At 42.2% G+C, this 20,377-nt stretch overlaps 1 protein-coding gene across 1 annotated transcript in view; it reads left to right on the top strand.

The window, feature by feature from the left end:
• The first annotated feature begins 3,092 nt into the window (after positions 1-3,092).
• Positions 3,093-20,377, top strand: part of PSD2 (pleckstrin and Sec7 domain containing 2) — a 96,888-nt gene continuing 79,603 nt past the window's right edge. The window contains exon 1 of the mRNA XM_061634979.1: positions 3,093-3,164. The gene's annotated coding sequence lies outside the window, so the exon portion shown is untranslated. The remainder of the gene's footprint in view (positions 3,165-20,377) is intronic.

Genomic DNA, 20,377 nt, shown 5'->3' with positions numbered 1-20,377 from the left:
AAATGCTGTCCTCCTCAGAGTTGATCCACTGAAGTTAATAAACATGGCTAACTTAGGTTCATTAGTAGGAAAATGGAAATAGAAATGGACTGCCTTCAAGTCGATTCCAACTTATGGTGACCCTATGAATAGGGTTTTCATGGTGGGCAGAATTCAGAGGTGGTTTACCATTGCCTCCCTCTGAGGTTGAGAGGCAGTGACTGGTCCAAGGTCACCCAGTGAACATCATGGCTGTGCTGGGATACAAACCATGGATTGCACCTAGTACTGGCCTCACCCCTGACCCCACTCATTCATGATCTCATTCTGTGTAGGTTCCCCATGTGAAATCTGCTCAATGCAAAAAATGGAGGGTATTGATCAAGTGAAATGATACTATGCATATTCAAGTCTATGGGCTGATTTTAGCTAGCTAGCCGCAATCCCAATCCCCCCCTCCATGAGTTTATTTGTATCCGCAGGACTTTTATATGCTTCTAAATACTGAACAGATCTATATCTGACCCACAATGATTAAAAAAAAAGCTGTGGCAGCACTTGCACCACAGAATATTCTTTCCTTGTTTGTTTTTGAGCCCACATAAAGAAAATTGAAGCAGCCAGAGCCGCAGAGAAACTTCTAAGTCACATTGATAATGAAGGTTTGAGAACATGTAAATGGTATATGATAAATGGTAGGGTACCTCTCAATACAGGTCCATGGAGTGATTCATTAATCAAAACCAAATCTCCTGTGTGTTAGTAGGCATCCAGGTCCCATGTCAAATGTTCTAGTGATATACTGCCTGGCAGCCAGATCAGTTAAAAATTAAAAGAACAGTGAATGAAACTGCTAGTTAAGCTGCTGAACCCCCTCCCCCTGGTTTGAAAATGACAGTTATCAAGGAATCTAAACACACTCAAAAATATTTCAAATCAACCAGACCATTGGAGTTAAATTATTACTGATATTTTGAAGAGTTACTTTCTTCATGGAAGTGAACTTCAACCATTCACTGCCCATTTCCCTTTCTACCAAAACCCCTTTTGGTGTCTAGGTTGCCATTTTTCATTCACCATATTCTTTTAGCAGAATGACTTGACCACATCTGTGACTGCTGTTTAAGGTATAACAATGAAGAGTCTTCGGGCACCTTGAAGACTGACACATTTATTATGGCATAAGCTTTTGGACTACAGCACACTTCAGCAGACACATGAAACCTTATCCTCAGTTGGCAATTCAATTAAAGCATAAATGAATGCAAAATAAGCACAGTGACCATTCACAACATTAGGAATTGGTGAAATAATACAACCATCCTATATTTTAAAGTTAATTAATGCTTGCAGCGGAGCAGGTAGCGGTGAGAGTGACACACCAGCTCAGTGCTCTTGCCTCAGCATAAAGGGGCAAGCAATTCTAACTTTTTTACAATGGATGTGTAAAAGCAAGGTCAGAGTATATTCTATTCTCTCTTTTCTATTCTCTAGAGCAGTGTTCTTCAACCTTGGACCCCCAGATGTTTGTCAGACTCAACTCCCATCAACCCCAGCCATTCTAGTCAATGGCCAAGGATGATGGGAGTTGTAGTCCAACAATATCTGGGGACCCAAGGTTGAAGAACAGTGGTCTACAGAACATTCTATTCTTTAAGAGATGAATGAATGAATGAATGAATGAAATGCTAAGAATTTTAATTAAATAAGTAACAGGGTTTCCGAAACCTGATTTTTCAAACTGGGTTCTTGATATTATTTATTAACTTAGTTTTCGTCACTGAACAGGCTTCTGGGTTTGAAACCAAGCCCATTCAGACACAATCTTTGACATGTCAGTACTGTTCCTATATATGCCATTCCCCACTTTTGGCCCATTCCATAGTAATTTCCATGGTGCTTTTCCAATGAGAAAAACAACACATTTTGGGAGGAACCATAGAGGGGGACTGGGAAGCCTCCAACACCTCTGATAACTCAAAGGCTACAGTTTTAGAAGAAGAAGAGGAACCAGAGATCATCTAGATGTCTTCAAAGATTGCACACTGTGCAAATTCACCCCATTCCTTAGGATCCTCACCAGTTGAGCCAAGTAGTTTTGAACTGGGGTAGAGATAAGAGAAAATGGAGCAGATGCTAGGAAGCCATGCATAAAGAAAAACATTGAAGAAGCAACAGTCTCTTCAGAACTGCTTTGTTCTTCTGCTGTGCTCAGGTTCAGGACACTCCTTGCCAACTATTGGATAAAAGGCTTCTCCAGTGTCACTCTCAGGGTGCACATTTCATGTGTATGACAGCCAGCACACAATGCATGCAGTTTGAAATGCATCCTGTGCCCACTTGTCCTCTTCTCTGTTTGCAAGGGAAGGCAATATATAGGTATATACAGCATTTTGTGCAGGAAAACAGAAGAAACTGCATGAGTATGAATGTTCTGCGTTCAGAAACCGATGAAAAGATTCACAGTTCAGTTAAAAAAGACAACCTAACAAGAAAGAGCAACACAAAGGGAAACCAAAGCCTAAAACCTAAATGAAAGCTTCCTTTTGTGCAACACTATGATTAGGGTGGGTAGGTAGGAGGGAGGATAGGCAGGCCATCTAAATACATTCTTGAGAGTTTTACCGAGGTTGTTGGTTTGTATGTATCCCATTTTCTTAAAGACAGCTTTCCTGTTTGGCAGGAATTTCCAAGTTCCAGTTTCAAGGTATCCGATTGGCTCACAGAAGGCAGAGCCATCTCTCAGATCTTTAAGGGAAATGTTAAATATTCTTTGCAATTTGCTCAGGCTTGCTATAGCATCTCCTTCCCATCTAAAGTGTTCGCTGGTCTTTCAACATACGTTCATCTGAAGGCTTGTGTATCAGGTCTCTCTTTCAGTGAACGCAAGCTCCATCATTCTCAACCGTCTATTTCAGACTCCTCTCTCTCTTTCTCTCTCTCTCTCTCCCCCTCCTCTTTTCTCCCCCTCCCATCTTTCCTGCAACCTGCTTCCTAGCAATCCTTTGACACCTGAAGGAAATCTGGGGAGGCGTAACCCACTGCAAGTGAGGGAAAAGACAATAAAGGAAAGTCTGGGAAGGCATGGGGAATAGAATGACTCCTTATGTGTAGCTGCTGATTATTTTGTATGGATTGGTGAGGAAAAAACGAGCTGCATTTGTGGGGGAAATCTAATAGCTCTGGTAAGTGGAATCACAACATTTTCATTTTGAAACTATATCCATACATCTCTGTGTCATCCAATGTAATATTGCTTTTGGTTAGGCATTTTATTAGTATCACAGTCATTAATATTTGATGCATTAGCTTAATGCCGAAATCCCTAGGATTTATCTCTTGAAGTCTCTAATTTGCATCCTCGTGTATTGATTGAGAGAAGCATTTCCTGAATATGTTCCTAGATAGAAAATTTGGGATGTCAATATTATTGTCCTAATCAAGCACAATTGTGTTTTATTCTAATGGACTTCACAATCCTTGAATCATTCAGAGAAGAAATTAATTATTATTTCTATATATGACTTCTGGAAAGGGAGCCTTGAAAATGAAGAGTGAGCTGTTCATATAATTATGTGGATATTTAGCCCACTCTGTCCTCAAAAGCTCTGGGTGGGGAACAATTAGAAACACACAATCAAATCACTTTACCAGCTTTATTTTTTACACACACAATCTTAAATTACCACATGCACAGGACTGCTTTTCTTTACAAGAACTCTCATATAATTCATGCTCTATTTTATAACACAACTATGTTTAAGCATCAGTTCAGCAGTATAGCATCCAAATTACATGGTTGTCATGGAGATGTACAGAGGAGGTAAAGCAGTATGACTGCATTTGGACCATGGAAGATTCTGATGCTGCAGCTGATCAGTGGTAGTGGTGGTGTGTGTGTCTGGGTGCTGTTTCAACCTAGTGCTTTTTTAATTAAAAAAGCTGTAGTAAGTTAGTTTCCCCCTACTTTAGAAAGATTCAGTGCAATTTTACAGGATTTAAAGGGTTAGGAACTTAAATGGATGTGGCTGCTTTGACATCATTATTTTAATTGTTACATTAACATTTGTGTGTGACGGTTATTTTTTGTCAGACTGGAAATGGAGATGACACAGGAAGGGTAGTTCTGCAGCTACATTGTTGGTCTCCAAATACATCTTAAAGAGATGTCTGTACGAGCAGCTATGCAGATTTATTCTTTTGGAACAAACTGATATTTTATTTGTTTTACCCATATTCAATTCCAGGGTTTTTTCTGCTTTGAATTTTAACAATGCAGATTTAATGTGTCACCTTTACAAACCAGACTGTGTCTGACATTTTGCAAGTGGTAAGAGGAAACGTGTCAGCTACTGAAGGAAATGAATAATGTATACGGCAGAAATTTTCCTGCCAAAGGCAAACTGCGCTACAAATGCTATTTCCTGAAAATTGTATTTATGTTGTTCATGAAATGCATTCCGTTTCATGTCACAGACACGTTATGTTTCTACAGTAGCTGGAACTCAATCAGGCTCTTTTTTATTTTTGGGTGGCATTCAAATTTTGCACATGATTTAATCTGGTCTCATTATGTGCTCATACAATGGACATGTAATTTGAAGGCATCTCAGAAATGCAATAGAAAGGCATCTTCATTGTCACTATAAAATACAATTTCAACCTTTATTTTTAATTGTTCTATCCTATTAGTAGCATGTCAAATACAATATAATGGCAAAAGGATTCTGTTAGAAAGGAAATTTTGACATATGTAATATTCTGTTAAAAAGGACATTTTGACATATGTTTATTTTTCCTATGCTTACATATGTAATCTAAGCATAGGAAAAATAAATTGCTAGGATATATCCAGAGCTACTGCTGACCAAGCCATGTAATATGGTGTTTCATGTCTGCAGGGTATTCTAGTTCAGACACCCATCTGTACTGGATGTGTCTGTCACTTTTTCTCTCTTGTTTCTATGGATACACTTTAGTTTGTTAAACTTGAGGATGTGGACAGGATTCATATAGAGATTATGCTTATCCCAGGTGTATTTGACCCTTGTTCATCCTAATTAAGACATCCAGATTGGGACTGTCTACCTGGACAGCAATACCTTTGCATGCTCCAATTGTGCTGAAATAGGCAGGTGTACAACCTCTATTGAAAAATATATTTTGGATCTCTCTGACTTATTCATTGCCTTCCACACTCAAATATTCCATTTTTGGGCAAGGTGCTCAAACATGTTGTAATGACCCAGCTCCTGGATGAACTGGATTATCTGATTTCAGTCTGATTTCTGGCCCAATTATGGGACAATAGCCTTGGCTGCCCAAAGGGACAATTTACACAGGAAACAGAGAAGAGGGGTTGTGGCCCTGTTGATTCTCATGGATTTCTGAGTAGCAATTGGTTATTACCATAATATCCTTCTGGGGCCCCTAGCACAGAAGGGGTTGGGGGAAGGAATGATGATATTTAGATGGGTCAGGTCATTCCTAGGGAGATAGGTCTCAGAAAGCAGTGCCACAGGGCTCTATCTTGCTCCCCTCTGAAATTATTCAGATTTGGACTGATCAGTATGCTGATGGTAATCAGCTCTGTCTCTTATTTATTGGATTATAGGGAAGTGGTAGAAACATTGAGCAGTAAAGGACTGGATATTAGTAAACAAACTGAAACTTAATCTAGTTAAGATGGAAGCACTGTAAAGGGACTGGTTGATCCAGTGTTAGGTCTATAGCCTGCATTGGATGGGCCTTCACTCCCCTGAAGATCCTGATTTGCAGCTTGGATACTTTTTGATCTGGCAGTTTTTGGATGCTCAGCTGGCGGAAGTGACCATTAGTGCTTTTTACCAGCTTCATCTAGCTGCATTATGCCCTGGAGAAGACAGACCTATCTACAATCATATATGTTTTAATAACTTCGCGAGTGGAATACTATAACATACTTTCCATAGTGCTGCTCTTGAAAAGTGTCTGGAGACTTCAGCTGGTCCAAAATTCCGCTGACAGATTATCTGGGGTTAGCTAGACAGAGAGTATTACTCATATGCTTTCTTATCTCCATTGGCTACCCATTTGTTTCTGGGTTCAATTGAAAGTGCTAATTTTTACCTTTTAAACTCTAACCAGCTTGGGACCTGGATACCTCAAGGACTGCTTCTCCCCTATGTCCCTCCCCCCCTACTATATGCACTCTGATCAACAAGGGAGATCCTGCTTCAGGTATGGTGTGTGAGTACGAAGAGCAGGGCTTTTTCAGTTATGGCCTCATCGCCAATTCAATTTCCCTGTCAAGTCAAGACATGGCATTTTAGCAAGAGTTTCAAAGGAGACTGACTGGGCTAGATTTTCCATTTTCTGCTGCTATGTGGAAGAGGAGGGCCTTCTGTTTTTCTGCTGGTTGTTTCATGCTGCAAGATGCTTTTTTATTTTGTTGTTCTTGATGCTTTGATTATTGTGATTTTATTGTTAGCATTTTTTTAAAAAAGAAAAGAGGGACACTTTAAAATAAATATATACCTTTGCAGGCAAAACAAAAGACTTAATGCTACCATTATGTCCCATCCTGTGGGCTGTAGACAAGAAACAGAAAGAAAGGTGAGGTGAGGTCTCAGCTGAGCCAGGTCTCTTTCTCTCATATAGGGTTGTACCTAACATAGCGCTATGTGAACATCCCGTCTGTGCAAGCATTTCTGCTTGTGCAACAGAACTCTCCCTTCTCTTTCCACTGTGCACCCCCTAAATCTGTTCTAGGGCTTCCCCCCAAACCTCTGCAGTAGATTTGGGGGGAGAGCAGGGCATGCATGGGGGAGGGGGAAAGTCCCACTGGAACATGTTAGTTGAATACTGCCCCTTGCCAGCATCCTTCAGCACTGGTGACTGACTCTCATATCTCTCAAGGGGTGGAGGGGCCACTGATTTCAGGGGAGAGGGACAAAGCACTCAGGGTCATCAGCTACCATTCAGTTACTCACATTCTGCTGAGAGAGGAGCCTCCCTAAAGAGAATCAGGCTCAACCTGGTCTAGGGTTGGTTTCATCTTCCCCCCCTCATAGAGGATTTGGCTTTCACCGCCCCTCATCGCTGATCTGTAAAAAAAAATCTGTAGAAAGAAAGAATTCATCAGAAGTGTTTTTCCCCGTTATACTGTTGCAGTAGTGTAAGAGGCTTCCCCTGGTGAGTTTCCCCCTCTTATGCATCTCTAAAAGCAGGGGTGGCTTATCTTTTTTGGCCCAAGGGCTATATTCGCTCTTGGCCAACCCCCTGGGAGCCTTTAAGACTTAAAGGTAGAGGTACAGGAACCCTCTCTGGGCCTCCCTTGCCTGTCCACTTCATGCCTGCAGCAGTCTCCTCCTGTTCCCAGGCATGATATGAAGTTTGTTCCCAGATAAACTATTCTTTAACTTCATGACAAGACCCATCCATTTCAGTGGAGAATGACACTTGGAATTCCATTTCAAATTGCATTTAATTTAGGTGATTTTCAAAAGGTTCATCCATTTCCAACCATTTTGTTCCTTCTCTCGGGACTGAGAGCTTCCATTGCTGAGAAGCCTTGACCACAAAATGCAACGTTGTACATTCATCACCTGACAAAATGAAAAGTGTTACTTAGCTTGGCTTTGCAGTTCCATGTAAGAATGAGATTGCCAGGCTCCCCCCCGCCCTGCAAACGATATCTTAAAACTATGTTTGCCTCTGTGGCTAGGAGCACACTAGTCGCCTACAGCAAAATGTTTCCATTGGCTACACCTGGAGGGGCAATGGATTGATCTGCTGATCAGTTGTGAAATTTCCTTGAAGCAAATAAAAAAATGCATTCAAGCTGCTCCCACTAGATTTTACAGTAAAAAGGGGTGGGGTTTAACTAGAGTCATGTCCCTCCATTTTCAGCAAAGAGAGGTGGAGATGCACTGGAACCAGCACCAGAGGAAGTGTGTCTCTACCGTAAGACTCCACAGCACACAACAACTGGAATTTCAGTAAATTGCATCTTCACCATCTTCATCTTCAGATTTATCCTCTAGGCCTCTCCCTATATTAAGTGAAATAACATGTAGAAACTGGTGTTGCATAATCAGAATAGGGCTGAGCTGAAACAATACTTTTGCAAACACTCATTCATGGTGTGTGAGGTGGGGAACACTGCTGTGACAAACCAAGCATGCATGTCTGAAAATATTCAGTGCGGTCCAAGCTGTGATCTGGAAATCCTTGGTCCAAATGCCACATCAGCAGCAGACTCACTGGGTAGCCACAGACAAGCAACTACTTACTGTTCTGTGTAAATCCCCATCCTTGCTTCAAATAATTTCCTTCCTGCTGTTACCCCTGCAATCATGTTCAAGTTCTTCAACTTTCTTTGCCTTTAAAGCTGTGCAGGAAACAGAATGCTTCTGGTACAATGCAGATGCAGAGCTTGGAAAAGTTACTTTTTTGAACTACAACTCCCATCAGCCCCAGCCAGCACGGCCACTGGATTGGGCTGATGGGAGTTGTAGTTCAAAAAAGCAACTTTTCCAAGCTCTGGATGAGGGGTTGTGGTGCCAGGTACTGTGGAAGTGGCAAAGCTGAAGAAAAGGAAAGGATGAAACAGAGAGGCCACAAGGTAGAGGAAGTCCCATTGAAAATGGAACTTAAATTCGTTACAAGGCATTTATCCCATTGATTTCAATGGAACTTGAGTAGTGCTGGATTGGGACCCCCCTTTCTTTCTGTAGACTGTGAGGCAGTTGGCTTTATTTTGTATCCTTTTCTAACATGCTGAGCTGAAACCCTGGAAAGCTGCTGCCAGTCAATGTGGGTAATACTGAGCAAGATGAACCAATGGTCTGACTTAGAATAAATCAATGGAATTTAATATTTATCTGTTTGTAGGGCAAGGGTGGGAAACCTTTGGTCTTGCATATGTTGTTGGACTCCAGCGCCCCGCATCGGTGACCATAGCTATGCTGGGTGGGGCTGATGGGAGAAGAGAGCCGCAAGTCGCCCATCTGTGCTCTACAGAGTATTTTGGAAGGGAATGTTGAGTGGTGTCTCTGCTATAGCAATTCTTGAATGCCACAACTAGGAATACACGCTGCAGTGATATATGTCAATTTGCAATGTAGGTTCTGTGAAAGAATGGAAAACTCTTTTCGTCTTGGAAGTAAAGGTCCCAAGTAGAAATGGAGAGATCAGTCAATTTCAGTTCCCCATTTCTCATTTTTCTAACCTTAAATTCAGATCTCCACATTTCGGTAGCAATTTGCAATTTTTTTGAAAAAAATCCTCATAAGAATTCTCCGGCATTTTAGTGTGAATTTCTCCTAAACACATTTTTGTGGGCAGTTTTGCGTAATGTACACATTTTTGCAAGCCATTTCTCATAATATATTTTGCATTTTACTTCCACTCATATATTCATTTTTATGCACACTTTCCCCTAAAATATGCATTAGGCTCCTGCTGGGAGGAAAGGCAGGAAATAATAAATAAAGTAAATAATAAACAAATTTTTGTCAACATTGTTTGGTTGGCGAACTGCACTAAAAATTTGAATAAGCACGAATTTCAAAGGAACTGAAATGCAAACTGAATCAAAATTCTCACGCATCCTTAGTCCCAACTAGATAAAGTTAATTCTACTTGTAAGGAACTAAGTATCTGTGTAGCTGAATGGAATCTAAGAGGTGACTGGTCAGGAAATAGGGTCTGAAGGATAACTGGTCCCTGGATCCATGAGGTATGCAGCCATGAAACAGGGTGGTGGATAAGTATTTATTTATTTATTTATTATTTCAATTTATATACCGCCCTTAGCGAAATAGCTCTCAGGGCAGTGAACAAACAAAATAAAATACAATATATCATAATAAAAATACAAAAACATATACAAACAAACAACGAAAAGCACAGCAAAAACAAAATAAATACTACAAAAATTAAAATACAGATTACAAGATTTAAAAAGTTAAGAAGATTAAAATGCCTGGGAGCATAAAAAGGTCTTTACCTGGCGCCGAAAAGATGGAAGTGTAGGCGCCAGGCGTACCTCTTCGGGGAGGCTGTTCCACAACTCAGGGGCCACCACAGAAAAGGCCCTAGATCTCGTAACCACCCTCCGGGCTTCCCGATGGGTTGGTACCCGGAGGAGGGCCTTAGATTCTGAACGAAGTGAACGGGTAGGTTCATAGCGAGAGAGGCGTTCCACAAGGTATTGAGGTCCCACGCCGTGTAAGGCTTTATAGGTCAAAACCAGCACCTTGAATCTCACCCGGAAGCAAATAGGAAGCCAGTGCAGACGCGCCAGGACAGGTGTTATATGCGAAGACCGACTAGTCCTCGTCAATAATCTGGCAGCTGCGTTCTGCACCTGCTGAAGCTTCCGAACTGTCTTCAAGGGCAGCCCTACGTAGAGCGCATTACAGTAATCCAATCTTGAAGTTACCAGAGCGTGGACAACGGAGGCGAGGTCGTCCCTGTCCAGATAGGGGCGTAGTTGGGCTACCAGACGAAGATGGTAAAACGCATTCCGTGCCACCGAGGCCACTTGGGCCTCGAGAGACAAGGAAGAGTCGAGAAGAACCCCCAAACTACGTACCTGTTCTTTCAGGGGGAGTGTAACCCCATCCAGAACAGGGTAAGCATCCACCATCTGAGCAGGGAAGGCGTTCACCAACAATGTCTCAGTCTTGTCTGGATTGAGTCTCAGTTTATTAGCTCTCATCCAGTCCATTATCGCGGTCAGGCAACGGTTCAGCACATCAACAGACTCACCTGAGGAAGATGAAAAGGAGAAATAGAGCTGCGTGTCATCAGCGTACTGATGGCAACGCACTCCAAAACTCCTGATGACCACACCCAGCGGCTGCATGTAGATGTTGAAAAGCATGGGGGACAAGACCGATCCCTGGGGGACTCCACAATGGAGAGTCCATGGTGTCGAGTGATGTTCCCCAAGCACTACCTTCTGGTGACGATCCATGAAGTAGGAGCGGAACCACTGCCAAGCAGTGCCCCCGACACCCAACTCCGCGAGTCTCCCCAGAAGGATACCATGGTCGATGGTATCAAACGCCGCTGAGAGATCAAGGAGAAACAACAGAGTCACACTCCCCCTGTCCCTCTCCCGACAAAGGTCATCATACAGGGCGACCAAGGCTGTTTCGGTGCCAAAACCGGGCCTGAAACCGGATTGAAACGGATCTAGATAATCGGTTTCATCTAAGAGCGCCTGGAGTTGGCTGGCAACCACCCGCTCCAAAACCTTGCCCAAAAAAGGGACATTTGCCACCGGTCTATAGTTATTCAGATTATCTGGGTCCAAGGAGGGTTTCTTTAAAAGAGGTCTCACTACTGCCTCCTTGAGGCTACCAGGGACTACTCCCTCCCTCAAGGAGGCGTTAACCACTTCCTTGGCCCAACCGGTGGTCCCAGCCCTGCTAGCTTTCACTAGCCAAGATGGGCAAGGATCCAGAACAGACGTGGTTGCCCGAACCATTCCAAGCACCTTGTCCACTTCCTCGAGCTGCACCAACTGAAACTCATCCAATAAAGAAGGACAAGGCCGTGCTCCGGACACTTCAATGGATTCATCTGTCACAACATCAGAGTCAAGGTCCCTGCGGATACATGCGATCTTATCTTGAAAGTGTCCAGCAATTTCATTGCAGCGGGTCTCAGATGTTTCCATAGTATCGTGGGGGCCAGAGTGTAAGAGCCCTCGCACGACTTTAAAAAGCTCCGCTGGGCGGCATAAAGATGATCTAATAGAGGCAGCAAAATAGAGCTTCTTTGCTGTCCTTACCGCTTTTGTATACAACTTATTGGTGGCACTTACCAAAGCATAGTTGTATCCACTGGGAGTTTTCCTCCATCTGTACTCCAGCCTCCTCCTCTCTTGTTTCATCGCTCTCAGTTCCAGAGTATACCACGGAGCGGTATGAGCTCTACACCGGAGGGGGCGCGCGGGAGCGATCATGTCAATAGCCCGGGTCATTTCTGTATTCCACAGTGCGACCAGGGCCTCGACAGGAGCACCGGTCCTATCAGCCGGAAAATCTCCCAGAGCCCTCTGAAAACCTACGGGATCCTTATTGGTAGATATGAGTATCTTATGAGTGCTTATGAGTAGATAGCAGACGAAGAAAAAGAGGAAAAGATAGGAGAAGCAGACAGGGATTTTAAGCTAAAGAGAAAGTACACATGGGGAGAAACCTCACAGAGCCACACACAAAGACATTTTGGCCATAAGAAAATCCCCAAATCCATCGCAGAGTACTAACCTTATTAGGGCAACCAAAAACGACACAAAATAGCGAGCAAGAGTCCAGGAGCAACAAAAGGTCTGTGTAGAAATGGCTGCTTACATAAGTAGAGAGATAGCCTGTGGCTTCTGTAACCAAACAGCCTGAATAAGAAGCCATGCAAATTGGTGTCCATTTTAGGGTTGATGTAAGGGTTTAGGAGGTTAGTTATAAATGTCTCCATGAGGCGCCTATGAATAATTGCGCTGCTGCAGCTTCTTCTTCTTCCTGAGCCTGCAAGGAAGGACAGAAATAGTTCAATTTATCTTGATAATTACCTCTATGCTCTGATCACTAAAATGCAATAGCTCTCTTAACAAGAACAAACAGATTCTCTTTGTCATAGGCGAAAAGATGAAAGACAGTAAGATGAATGACTTCACCCAAGGTCAGACATAACAATTCAAGACCTGAAACGGATGGCGTCTTTTTTGCTTATAGCCACTGACTGGTTTTTAAAATAAAGATTTTTCCAATAGAGATCTTTGATCATTTTCATGATGAGTGAGTGGTGAGGTGGTGCCTGTGTGTGCTTGTGTGTGTAAGTACTATCACCCTTCACCCGTTTGCTTCCTCCAGGGGCCCATGCTCTTTTAGCTACCTCTATGGACCCAGCAGTTGGAACTGTCTTTACAGTAGGACTACACATCCCAGGTAACCTGGGGCACAGCAGGTCTGTAGTAAAGGAAAGCAAAAGGTTCATATTCATGGAACCTGCAGGTATAAAGACCCAGTAGAATTTACTTTATTTTTTACTAGAACCTTTGATCTACCAACTAGAGCCAGTCAGAAAATGATAGTCAGAAGGTAGAGTTAGTCCCAAAATGGTGGTTTAGGGAATGGAGCTAGTGACAATTACCTGTTGCACCCTCTGAGTACACACTGAAACAACCCCCATATTCTGTTTGGTATTTTAAAAATATATGTGAAATAGGAATAGTTTCATGGTCCTATTTCTTAGCAGAGATATAAATGCAAGCAGCGGGATGAGAATCAACCAGTCCACCCTCTCCCTCAGACACAAATAATTATAGACACAATCTTCTTAAGCAAAAGATAAAGAATGTTTACTCACGACCTTTCATGTGTTCAGGAAACATAGGCTCTAGCTTAGATAGAAAAGTAGAAGTCTCAGTCCATGATAATGGTCATCTTGGAGAGGAGCGTATGCATGCTTCACTGTCCTTAGGCTTAATGGAGAATATGTAAAAACTGCCAGACAAAGGAGGAGGAAGAGAAAGCCAGGTAACCCCACCCTTTAGGAAGTTACATCATTGGTAAACAGGTACATGGGATATTTCTCAAATATCCCTTAAAGGGAACATGCAAGTTTGCTTATTCTATCACTCCTCCTCAAACTGGCATGCAAGACCCCAACAGCCCCATCTTGACACAAAGTCTCTGGAAACAGTCTCTTGGCAATGGCTTTGTCAAGATATCAGCTGTCATTTCTGTAGTTGGACAGTAGTTCATCTTGATGAATCCTTTCTCTGTCAGCTCACACACAATATGGTACTTTATCCCTATATGTTTAGTGTGTGGTGTGATTCTCTCAGTCTGAGAAAGTCTAATACAACTTTGGTTGTCTTCCATCATCTGGATTGGTCTTTGTACTCTTATTCCAAAGTCCTTTAGTAGTCTGTTAAGCCAAATGGCTTCTTTGCATGCTTCTGCAGCAGCTATATACTCGGATTCTGTGGAAGAAAATGCTGTTATGTCTTGCTTGTGACTAGCCCAGAAGATAGGTCCATCTCCATACGTAAACAGGAAGCCACTAGTTGACTTGGAGTCTGAACTGTCTCCAGCCCAGTCTGCGTCAGTGTAACACACATGTTTTGGATCACTATTAGCTTGCAATCTCAGCTCACAAGTCCATAGTCCCTTTCAAGTATCTAGCCACCCTTTTGACAGCAATCCAGTCCTTTTGTGCGGGTGTGCTAATTTTCCTACATAGGATCCCTACTGCACTTGCTATGTCAGGTCTGGTGTTTGTGGTTAATTACAGAAGCTTTCCTATTGTCATTCTATACTTGTTATTTGGTAAAGGTTCACCTACATCATTGTCTTTAAGAAAGTCTGTTGCCATGGGCATAGGCATCTTTGAGTTCTAGAGTCTCTAAAAGTTCAACAATCTTTTGCTTTTGGTTGAGTAGGTAGGAGCCATCTGCTTCCTTTTCAATCTGGATGCCTAGATAGTATGTTGCAGTGCCTAACTCTTTGAATTCAACTTCCTTGTTTAAATGATGTACAATTTCTATATAGTCTTGATCTCGTTGAGTTGCCATGATCACATCATCAACATAAATCCATCTTTGCTTCTGGTGTACAGGCATTGGTCTACCTCACCTTGCTTGAAGCCTTGCTCCTTGAGCATTTTATCCAGTTTCTCATTCCAGGCCCTTGCAACTTGTTTGAGTCCACACAGGCCCTTTTCAAGCTTGCATACAAGATGTGCTTGCTTCTGGTTCACGAAGCCTGGAGGTTGTTGCATGTACAACTCTTCTGTTATTTCTCCATGCAGAAAGGCAGTCTTCACATTGAGATGTCTGACGTGCATCTGTTTGGAGGCTGCCACACTTGGTAGCATTCTTATTGTGCTGTGTCAGACAACAGGAGCAAAAATAGCATCATAGTCATCCCCAAATTTCTGCAGGAAACCTTTGGCAACTAGTCTTGCCTTGTAGCGTTCAATTTCTCCTCCTGCATCTTGCTTCACCTTGAATATCCATTTGCATCCTATGGCTTTCTTGCCTGGTGAAAGCTCTGTCAGGGTCCAAGTCTTATTCTTGTCCAGTGCATCCATCTCCTCCTAGCAGCTTGTCTCCACAGAGTGGCCTCGGATGCTGGTATCTGCTTAATCTCCTCCTAAGTCGATGGGGTAGCGCTGACTTTGCCAGGTAGGACAGATGTAGAGGTGGTACACCCTTGTTGGTTTGCGATGAGCATCTAGGAGCTTGTTCTGGGATCTGGTCTGGCTCTGCAGCATCTTCCAGTCCAGTCATCTCATCATTCTCATCTGCGTCTGTACCTCTCTCCAGTGGCATCACTAGCGGGAGTGTGGGGGGGTTCGGACCTCCGGCGTGCGCCCTCCCAGGGCATGGACGGGGGTGGCTGTTGTTGTGCACGCATGCACGCGTGTGCACAAATGCACTCACCACTCGCTCCAGGCTGGTGGTGGAAGGCCCGTCCTGGCTTCACCGCCAGCGAGCGGGCACCTACTGTAGGTCTCGCCCACCCGCCTCCGAGGAGGAGTTGGCTGTGCCAACCCGGACCACTTCTCGGCTCCTTTGCCGGCCAACAGCACAGGGCGGGGCAGCTCTGGGTGTCACCCCCCTCAGGGTGTCACCCGGGTGCGGTCCGCACCCTCTGCACCCCAGTTGTGACGCCCCTGCCTCTCTCAGCCTCATCATCACTTCCTGCAGTCTCTGCCTCTTCCTCTTGCTTAAGGCTTGGGTCAGGTTGTGCAGATATCTGTGGTGTCACTGGTATTTCATATGTGGGTACTGGCATATCTATGAGAGATTGGACATGGTGCCCTTGCTCTTCTGAGAAATCTAGCATAGTTCCTCTTTTATCAGCTTTGCTTTGTTCATCAAAGTAGGCAACGTGTCTTGTGCTGACTTCACCTGTCTTTAGGTTCATAACTCTATAGCCTTTGCTACCAGGAGCATCGCCTATTAAAATAGTCTGTTCTGTTCTAGCATCTAGCTTCTGCCTCTTTTGTTTTGCTATGTAGGCAAAAGCAATGCTTCCAGACACTCTGATATGTGCCAGGTTTGGAATTCTGCCATGCCACAATTGGAATATTGTGCGTGTGGTGCCCTTGGTTGGCAATCTGTTCTGGATATATATTGCAGCCACGATCGCATCACCCCACAGTCTTTTGGGTAGATTAGCATTAGCCAGCATGCATTTAGTCATTTCCAGAAGAGATCTAAATTTTCTTCCAGAAATCCCATTCTGCTCTGGAGTATGACTGACAGTCCTCCTGTGCAAAATGCCTTGTTCCTCCAGAAAATTTTGTGTTTGGTGCGATATAAACTCACCATCGTTGTCCATCTGTATCACTTTTGGCCTCCTTTCAAATTTTGTGCTCACCATGGAGATGTATTTCTTCAGTATATCATGTGTTTGACTCTTGTTGTTTATTAGGTAAGTCACACAGTACCTTGAAAAATCATCCACAAAAATTAGAACATATCTATTCTTCCCAAGTGAGGGTACATTAAATGGTCCACAGAGGTCACTGTGTATGAGATCTAGCACCTTGGTGCTTCTCTTTTCAGTTCTTGATGGAAATGAGGGCCTAACACCCTTTTCCTCGATGTAATTTACACACCTGCTTGTTTTATCATGGCACTCTTGGTTGACCTTGATACCTGTGGCAAGGTTCTGCTTTTGTAGTTGGAGGATCGCAATGTCCCAGTTGCCTGTGCCAAAGTTCTAGGCTGGTCTCATCCTTGTCTGCCATGGCTGCATTTGCTTGTTCAGCTGAAAGACTTAGTTCATAAACACCTTCATTTTCATAAGCCAGTGGGAACAAAGTATTATCTTTGGTTACTGTACACTTCCTGGAAATGTATTGCATATCCTTTCTTATCTAAAGCAGAAATTGTTAGCATATTGCAACTCAATTCAGGAACAAATAAAACATGATCTGCTACATTTTCTATGGTTTCATTAGGTAGCTTGCACTTTAGAGCAACAGTTCCAGATCCATTAATATTCATATATTGACCACTGGCCGTCTGAATTCTTCCTTTAGTATCACTATTTCTTTCATCAAAGAAGTCTTCATTATAACAACTATGATTTGTACATCCAGAATATAAAATCCAATTGTTTGATTTTGGCTTGTAATTATTTGCCACAAGACCTTTTTGCAGTAAGAGGAAGTTGCTTTCTTTGGATTCCTCTCTCTTAGGTTCCTTGTGCTTTGGTAAAGCATGCTGATGCTTCGTTTGTTCTCTTTGTTTGAAATTTGGAGAGTTACCATTGGCTGAGGAGGAGTCACAGTTCCTAGCCCGGTGACCACGCCTCCCACATGAAAAACAGCATTGTGATTGGTTCTTGAGAGGGGCTTTTCCCTTCCCTTTATCCTTCTTGCTAGCCAGGTAATTTGAGCCACTCTCATTTGAATCTATTTGGATAACACATTCGTCTCTTAATTTTGCAAGAGCTTGTTCAAATTGAAGCTCATGGTTGTGGTTTAAAAGAGAAATAAATGGTTCAAATCTCTCTCCCAGTGTGCGCAAAAGAAAACCCAACTTCTGTTGGTCATTAAATTCAAGTCCAGTTAATTTTAACTTGCTGAATATACTTATCAGGAAAGTTATATGCCTTTCACAGTCTTTCTTTGTTTCTAGTTTTAGCTTCATTATTTCGTGAATCAACATTGTCTGAGATCTAAAACTTGTAAAGCCAAATGCCCTTTGGAGTTTATCCAGCATTTCCTTGGCTGATTTACACTCTGTTACATAGATCAGTTGATCATCCTTAAGAGCATCAATAATTATAGCTTTTGCGATAGCGTCTTTGTCTTGCCAAATGCTTATTTCTTAGGGATCTTCCTCTAGTTTAGGTTCCTTGATACCGGAAAGAGCCTTTTCTGCACCCAGAGTAATTTTAATCCTGTTTTTCCATTGTTCAAAGTTAACAGCACTTAGCTCTGGCGTTCTGACAAAACCTCTATTGTTCGGCTGATACATTCTTTCTTGCTGTTCTGAGAAGAGCTTTGGTTTGCTAATACAACTCAGAAAAGCAGCAGCCAAAATGTCTCTTTAAAACTAGTGCCTGGTAACAGGGCAAAGGGGGAAAACAAAAATATGCCAAAAATACTCAAAATAAAATCCAAAAAAATCTGTTTTAATCCTCAACTTATTTCTGGGCTAACCATAACCTGTTTGGTATTTTAAAAATATATGTGAAATAGGAATAGTTTCGTGGTCCTATTTCTTAGCAGAGATATAAATGCAAGCAGCGGGATGAGAATCAACCAGTCCACCCTTTCCCTCAGACACAAATAATTACAGACACAATCTTCTAAAGAATGTTTACTCACGACCTTTCATATGTTCAGGAAACATAGGCTCTAGCTTAGATAGAAAAGTATCAGCCCATGATAATCAGTCCATGATAATGGTCATCTTGAGAGGAGCATGTGCATGCTTCACTCTCCTTAGGCTTAATGGAGAATATGCAAAAACTACCAGACAAAGGAGGAGGAAGAGAAAGCCAGGTAACCCCACCCTTTAGGAAGTTACATCACTGGTAAACAGGTACATGGGATATTTCCCAAAATATCCCTTAAAGGGAATATGCACGTTTGCTTATTCTAACATATTCAATAACAAATCCACTGAGCTACCAAAGATCAGAGGTTCTAACATCCACCCCTAAATATGCTCCATTTAGAACTGCACAAACTTCTAGTTAAAGGCAGCCAAATAATAGTTCCAATTTACAAGTGAGAAAGAAACACTGAAGTGGAGAGATAAGAGGTTTATTATTTATTTATTTATTTATTGTACTTATATACCACCCCATAGCTGAAGCTCTCTGGGCAGTTTACAGTAACCAAAAACATTAAAACAAATATACAAATTTAAAAACACATCTTTTAAAAAACAATTTAAAAAAATTAAAACAATTTAAAACACATGCTAAAATGCCTGGGAGAAGAGGAAAGGGTTGACCTGGCGCCGAAAAGATAACAGTGTTGGCGCCAGGCACACCTTGTCAAGGAGATCATTCCATAATCTCAGGTTAATCTCAGGCTAGACCCATAATCCATGGGATGGGAATACTTTCGTTATTAATACTTGCAATTTTAAAAACCAACCAACCCTAACTAAATGTAGAGCTGGAATAAGATATTTGCACACCAGACTTAAGGGCTGAGAAAGTGTTTAGTATATAGGCTTCAATCTTCTCTACATCTCCTCAGGAATAGACCTCAGATTGAACACAGTGAGACAACTGAGGAAATATGCATAAGATTGTGCTGTAATAGAGACAATGTCCACATTTGCACATAACACTGTCAAACCATGGTTTAGTGAAAATGTGCTGGCTCCTGAGGAGAAGATCACACGCACTTTGCTCCTTCCCAGTCCTTTGAGTTCATTGCGGTGCAGCAGATAAGCCAAGGTTTAGTTTAGCGGGTCACCTGAACCCAGGTTCGTGGTTAATCTCTCTCCTCCTTGACCATGATCTGTAGCAAAGGTTTGTACAAGCAAATGAGAGAGCTAAATTATGGTATCAGGTTCAGATGACATGCTGAGCCAAACCTTCACTTAGCTGCTATACTGAGCTCAAAGGAATGGGAAGCAGGAGCAAAGCAAGTATGAGCTCCTCACTAGGAGCCAACATGTTCAAGCAGTCCTAATAATCCATAGTTTGGCTTCCTGTGACATATGAACCAGGCCAATGATATGGATCAGCCGCACTGAGTTATTATGAGGATAACATTGGATAACTCCTACTGAGTCCCTTGGAGGAAGGATGAACTAATCATGTTATTGCAGTAAGCAAAGGACGGTTTATTTTTTGAAATCAAATATGAATGGAAATAAAATCAAGATAATCAGGTATTCAGAGATCCAGTGAATATTCCAGCCTTGAATCATAATGGGGTTATCTCATCTTTCTTCCAGTTTTCTTTTGTATTTTGGATGCAAATCAGAACATTTTACAATTTAACCTGATCAGGTATAGTAGCGCAACAGTAGGATAGTCAGTGGAGATTTGAAAAAAGTAGTCAAAGAATGCAACATGGGATTTGTTCACAAGAATTCCTAGAGTAATGTCAAGCTATGTACTTTACCATCAGGTGGAACCTAAAATATGAATATACATTGGAAATATTTACCACAGGGTTTTTCTTTGGATAAAGTCCTGATTTAAAATGTAGCTAGTTTTTTTAAATCTACAATAGGTGTTTCTGTTCTCTGAATAATCCTGATTGATTTATACCTATGGAGTCTACTTGTTTTTTTTCCATCCCCCTTTCGAACAAGAAGCAAATGATATTCCAATACCAGAGGAAGGATTTAACTGCTTGATGCAGAGACTTTTGAAAGACAGGTCTTTACTGTACCTGCAGCATTCCCCAT

The sequence above is a fragment of the Rhineura floridana genome, chromosome 1 (genome assembly GCF_030035675.1).
Source record: "Rhineura floridana isolate rRhiFlo1 chromosome 1, rRhiFlo1.hap2, whole genome shotgun sequence".
Classification (NCBI taxonomy): domain Eukaryota; kingdom Metazoa; phylum Chordata; class Lepidosauria; order Squamata; family Rhineuridae; genus Rhineura; species Rhineura floridana.
The sequence above is the reverse complement of the archived record's forward strand: the minus strand, read 5'-3'. Positions and strand labels throughout refer to the sequence as shown.